At 34.8% G+C, this 6,705-nt stretch overlaps 1 pseudogene; it reads left to right on the top strand.

The window, feature by feature from the left end:
• Window positions 1–1,934: 1,934 nt before the first annotated feature.
• Window positions 1,935–2,350, top strand: LOC101401214 (RNA-binding protein 3 pseudogene; annotated as a pseudogene).
• The last annotated feature ends 4,355 nt before the right edge of the window (window positions 2,351–6,705 follow it).

Raw genomic sequence — 6,705 nt, 5'->3', positions numbered from 1 at the left:
ATCCAGATATAAACTCACACATAGATGGACAATTGATTTTTACTATGGTGCAAAGGTAGTTCAGGGGACACAAGACAGTCTTTTCAGCAAGTGGTCCTGGAAAAATTGGACATCCATGTGCAAAAAATAAAAAATGGTATTGGATCCCTATTTTGTGCCATGTACAAAAAAGTAACTCAAAATGGATCATGAACCTAAATGTAAAACCTAAAACTATAAAACTTCTAGAAGAAAACATTAAAAAAAGTCTTTTTTAAAAAAAGATTTCTTAGATACACGACCAAAAGCACAATCCACTAAAGAACAAATTGATAAATTGGATTTCACCAAAATGAAAAACTTCTGCTCTTTAAAAGACATGATTAAGAGATTGAAAAGACAAGCCGCAGAATGGGAGAAAATCTTTTCAAAGTATATTACCTAATAAAGGACTCATATTCAGAATATATATATATAAAATCTCAACAATAAGAAAAGAAATAACCAAATGAAAAATGGACAGAAGATTTAAACAGACACTTCATCAAAGAAGACATACAAATAGCAAATAAGTGCATGAACAGATGCTCAACATCATTAGTCAGTAGAGAAATGCAAATTAAACCACTGACGTATTACTACATGCCTATTAGAATGGCTGAAATTAAAAAGACTGACCATACCAAACAATGGCAAGAATGTGGAGAAACTGGAACTCTCATGCACTACTGGTGGGAGTGTAAAATGATACAACCACTTTGGAAAACAGTTTGTCAGTATCTCAAAAGTTTAAATATATAGGTACCTTGTAATCCAGGTATTCCATTCCTAGATGTTTACCCAAGAGAAATGAAATCACATGTCCATGTAAAGACTTGCACACAAATGCTCATGGCAGTTTTATTTGTAATAGCCCCAAACTGGAAACAACCCAAATGTCCATCAACAGGTGACTGAATAAACAAATTGTGGTATATCCATATGATATATTACTACTCAGCAATAAAAAAGGATAAACTACTGATATACTCAACAACATAGATGAATCTCAAAATAAGTATGCTGAGTGAAAGAAACCAGACAAAAGAAGAGTACGTATTGTATGATTCCACTTTTATAAAACTCTAGAAACTACAAACTAACGTGTCGTGACGGAAAACAGATCAGTGTCTGCTTGGCCGGGGTGAGGAGGACAGGAAGGGGTGGGAGGGAGCGATTACAAAAGAGCGTGAGAAAATTTTTAGGAGTGATGGATAGGTTCACAATCTTGATTGTGGTGATGGTTTCGTGGGTTTATATAAATGTCAAGACTTACAAATTATACATGTTAAATATGTACTGTTTATTATATGCCAATCATATTTCAACAAAGCTGTTTAAAAACTTTTAAGGATATGCTATGGTCTATATGTACAATGAATACATAAAGTTCACATTGATTAATTTGACAGATTTGTTTGCCTTTTCTCTTCTTGCTCAAATGTAACTATATATATTATTTATTTATTTATTTATTTTTTGCTGAAGAAGATTAGCCCTGAGCTAACACCTGTGCCAGTCTTCCTCTATTGTGTGTGTGGGTCACCATCACAGCACGGCTGACGAGTGCTGTAGGGCCGTGCCCGGGATCCAAACCCGCGAACTGGGCCACCGAAGCAAAATGCACTGAGCTTAACTACTATGTCACCGGGTCGGCCCCTATGTTTTCTATTTACAATATTGTGCTGTAACATATAAAACAAGTTTTTCTTATCACATAATAAAAAATTGTTGTTGCTGTATTAATATCAGACAAAGTATCCTTCAAAACAAAAAGCGTTACCAGCGATCAAGAGGGACATTACATCACGATGGAGGGTCAATCCATCAAGAAGACACGGAGGCTCTCTGCTCCTTGGGGTAGCTGTCCTTTCAGCCCTTTTACGCCTTGATCTCCAGCACTCCAGTTCACCGCCATGTCCTCTGAGGAGGGGAAGCTCTTCGTGGGAGGGCTCGACTCCAACACCGATGAGCAGGCTCTGGAGGACCATGTCAGCAGCTTCGGGCCTTTTCTGAGGTGGTGGTTGTCAAGGACAACAAGGTGGTTGTCGCTGGTCCCCCAGCGACCCCGGGGTTTTGGCTTCAGCACCTTCACCAGTCCAGAGCGTGCCTCGGACGCCATGAGAGCCGTGAATGGAGAGTCTCTGGATGGTCGCCAGATCTGTGAGGACCACGCAGGCAAGTCGGCCCCGGGGAACTAGAGGGGGTGCCTTGGGGCCCATGGGCATGGTCGGGCTACTCTAGAGGCGATGGGGACCAGGGCTATGGGAGTGGCAGGTGTGACAGTCCACCTGGAGGATACGGATACGGTTATGGAAGGTCCAGAGACTAAGGGGGCAGAAGCCTGAGCGGTTACGACCCCTACTCAGGAGGAAATGACAGAGACAATTAGGACAACTGAGACAAGGCATGCACACCTAACATACACACACAAGGAATAAAACTTCTGATCCAGGATCGTCCTTCCAAATGGCTCTATCAAGATTTTTGGAGCTGCACCGAAACATCTGTTTTGGGGCATCAACTTCTGTTTTTGAATTGAGGTCTTGAGGCAGCTTGTTAAAGACCTTTTAGAAAGCTCCATGTGTTTTTTACAATTTTTCTCCCATTAAAGACAAATTCTGGGACATTTGTAGAGTCTGGGTATTTTTCCTTTTACCAGTTTTTTAGTTTGGGCTCTCCGGATTATTGGTCTGGCGAAAAATGTTTGCCAGACTGATTTTTTTAAAAATAATATGCATCTAGGGACATTTTAAAAACCTGTACACAATGTTTATCATAGTTAGGAAGCAATTTTTGAATGTAACTGTAAGAAATCACAAACATGATTACTTAGAGGTGTTTTTTACTCAAGCTCACCACCCCGATTATATAGAAGTTTCTTAAAAATATTTGTGAATGACATTTTTTTAATACTGGAAGAAAAAAATATACTGTTCTGTCTCATGTAGTGTTTAGGATGTCCTTCACAGAGATAATTAAAAAGTTGAAACCTGAAAAAAAAAGACATGACATTCCTAAATGCTTGTGTTCTTAACAATGGAGCTTCAAAATACATAAAGCAAATATTCACAAAATTAAAGAAAGAAGTAGAGAAATTATATTTGAATATTTTAACATTATTCTTTCAGTATTTGATAGGATAAGTAGATTAAAATTTTTGTAAGAATATAGATTTGAACAAAACTATCAATTTGTTAGTTGTTTTCAACATTATTTGCATATGCACACAGAATATTCATCAAGATATTATATATGATACATTATTACTATACATATTATATACATGTTCATCCAGGAAACAAATTCCAATAAATTTGAAAGGATTGGAATCATGAAAAGTTTGTTCTGTGACCACACTTGGATAAATTAAATATCAATAACGAAAAGGTATCTGGTATTTGGAAATTAAACAGCACACTTCTAAATAATTCATGGGTCAAAGAATAATCCCATGGGAAATATTTGAACTAAATGAAATTGATTCGAGGTCTTTTCCTCTTTTCCAATGTGAGTATTCAGTGTTATCAATTTCCCTCTCAGCACTGCTTTAGTTGCATCTCACAAATTTTGATATGTTGTATTTTCATTATAATTCAGTTCCAAGTATTTTTTAAAATTTCTTTTGAGACTTCCTGATTGATCCATGGGTTATTTAATTATTTAATTCCCAAGCCTTTAGGAGACTTTTCCGTTATCCTTCTGTTATTGGTTTCCAGTTTGATTTCACTGTGGTCAGAGTACAGACTCTCTCTGATTTGTGAATTTTCCATGAGCTCTTGAAAGAATATCTGTTCTACTGTTTCTGATGGAGTGTGTTGTAAACATCTATTAGCTTCTGTTGGTTGATGGTGTTGCTCAGTTCCTCTCTACCCTTGTTGATTTTCTGTCTAGTAGTGCTACCAGTTGTTGAGAAAGGGATGTTAGAGTCTCTAACGATAATTGCAGATTTGTTTATTTCTCTTTCTCCTTTCAGTTTTATCAGTTTTTGTTTCATACATTTTGAAGCTCTGCTGTTCGGTGCATATACATTTAGGATTTCTATGTCTTCTTGGTGTATTGTCTCTTTTATCAATATTTAATGTCCCTGTTTGTCCCTGGTAATTTTCTTTGCTCTGAGGTCCGCTTTATCTTATTTAATATAGCTACTCTGCTTTTTTAAAATTAGTGTTTGCACGGTATATTTTTCCCTCTTTTTACTTTCAATCTACCTATATTGCTATATGTGAAGTGAGTTTCGTGTAGAAAACATAGAGTTAGGTAATTTTTTTATCCACTGTGCCAATCTTTGTCTTTTAATTGATATATTTAGATTATTTATACGTAAAGTAATTATTGATATGCTATGGCTTAAATCTGCCATTTTATTATTAGGTTTTGTTTGTTCATTCTGTTTCTTGGTTTCCCCCTTTTTTTTTCCTTCTTGTAGGTTACTTAAACAAAGTAAATGAAATTGAAAACAAAACATCAAAATTTATGGGCTGTAACTGAAGTGCCGCTAAAAAGACATATATAGCTTTAAATGCTTATATTAGATAGGAATAGAGGCTTAATGTCAATGATCCAAGCATCCACATTAAAAAGTAAGAAAAAGAACAAATTAACCCCATAGTAAGCAGAAGGAAAGTATTACTAATGAGTGGGAAACAATAATATAGAAAATAGAGAGAGAATAGAAAAATCCTTCGAAGGCAAATTTGGTGGTTTGAAAAAATTGGTAAAATTGATAATTCCTTAGCTGAATTGAACAAAGGAAAAAATGAGAGAGAGCAAGAGGAAACTCAAATACCAATATCAGAAACAAAAGAGAGGCTATGACTATAGGTTTCACAGACATCTTAAAACCATATACAAATAAATACGATAATTTAGATGAAACAGATAAATTCCATCAAAGTACAACTTACCAAAAGTAGCCCAAGAAGAAATAGAAAATATTAATAGGCCTAAGTCTGTTAAAGAATTGAATTAATAATCAACAAAAAAAAACCTTCCAACAAAAAAAACCCTAGTCCAAGTGGCTTCTCTGGTGAATTCTATCAAATATGTAAGGAAGAAATAATGTCAAGCTTACACAAACTCTTTCCAAAAGTAGAAAAGAAGGAAAGAGTTCCCTACTCATTTTATGATACCAGCATGACCCTATATCAAAACCTCACAAAAATATTACAAAAAATAAAATTGCAAGCCAACATCCCTCATGAACATCGATGCAAACATCCTTAACAAAATATTAGCAAATCAAATCCAGAAATATATAAAAAGGATAATATGTCATGATTAAGTGTGGTTTCTCCCACAAACCAAGGCTAGTTTCACACTTGAAAATAAATCAACATAATTCACCACATTGACAGAAGAAAAAATATACTCAATAGATGCAGAAAAAGCATTTGACAAAATCCAATATTCATTCATAATATTTATAAAAACAAACAAAAAACCACAGCAAAGTAGGAATAGAATAGAAGGGAGTTTCTTCAACATGATACCAGGTAGCTGCAAAAATCCGACAGCTTTCCCCTGAGATCCAGACCGTGTAAAGAGTGTCCATTCTCTCCACTTCTGTTCAACACTCTACGGGAGATTTTAGCCAGTACAATAAGGCAAGAGAAATAAATACAATTGATAACAATTGGAAAGGAATGAGTTAACTCTTTTATTCACAGATGATATGTTTGTGTATGTATACAAAATCAATTGTATTTTTATACAATTAGAAAATGAGATTAAAAAACATTTTAATAGCATTAAAAACCCATAAAATATATAAGAATAAATTTAATAAAAGTGTACAAAGGCTCCACACTGAAAACCACAGAACAGTACCAAGAGAAATAAAGAAAATGGAGATAAACCTATTTGTGGATTGGAAAACTCAATATTAAAATGTCAATTCTCCCCAAATTGATCTATACATTCAATGCCATCTTATCAAAATTGCGAAGTTTTGTGTAAATTAATAAGCTGATTCTAAAGGTAATGGAAATGGTAATGACCTAGAAGAGCCAAAATGATATTTAAAAAGATGAACAGGGTTAGAGGGCTTACAGATTAACTATAAACCTATCTTAATAAAAATGGTGTGGTATTGGGGTAAGGACAGACAAATAGATTAATGAAACAGAAGAGAGGACCCAGAAATATATCCACACTTACACAGTCCATTGATTTTATAAATGGGGCCAAAGCAATTCAATAGGGAAAGGGAAGTCTTTTCAAAAATATGTTGCTGGAACAACTGATAGTCATACGGTAAAAATGACCCTCAACCTCAACCTCACACTATACACTAAAAATAATAAGGGATGGATAACAGACTGAAACATAAAGGCCGTTACAATAAGACGTCTGGAAGGAAACATAGGAGAATATCTTGATGACACTAAATGCAGTAATCATAAAAGGAAAAATCATAGAATTCATCTTTATCCATTGAAACTTTAAAATTTTGGCTTCTTCAGACACAGTGTTAACAAAATGAAAAAGCAAACTACAGGCTGGGAGAAAATATTCACAACATATGTCTGACAAACGATATGTGTTCAGAATGTTTAAGGAATTCCTACAAATCAATAATAAAAAAACAAACAAACAAAAAAATTGGGCAATAGGTTTGAACAAATCCTCTATAAAAGAAGATATACAAAACTAATAAGTGCATGGAAAGGTGCTCAGCATCACTAG

The sequence above is a fragment of the Ceratotherium simum genome, chromosome 6 (assembly GCF_057802395.1).
Source record: "Ceratotherium simum simum isolate JZ-2026a chromosome 6, ASM5780239v1, whole genome shotgun sequence".
In the NCBI taxonomy this organism is placed as follows: domain Eukaryota; kingdom Metazoa; phylum Chordata; class Mammalia; order Perissodactyla; family Rhinocerotidae; genus Ceratotherium; species Ceratotherium simum.
The sequence above is the reverse complement of the archived record's forward strand: the minus strand, read 5'-3'. Positions and strand labels throughout refer to the sequence as shown.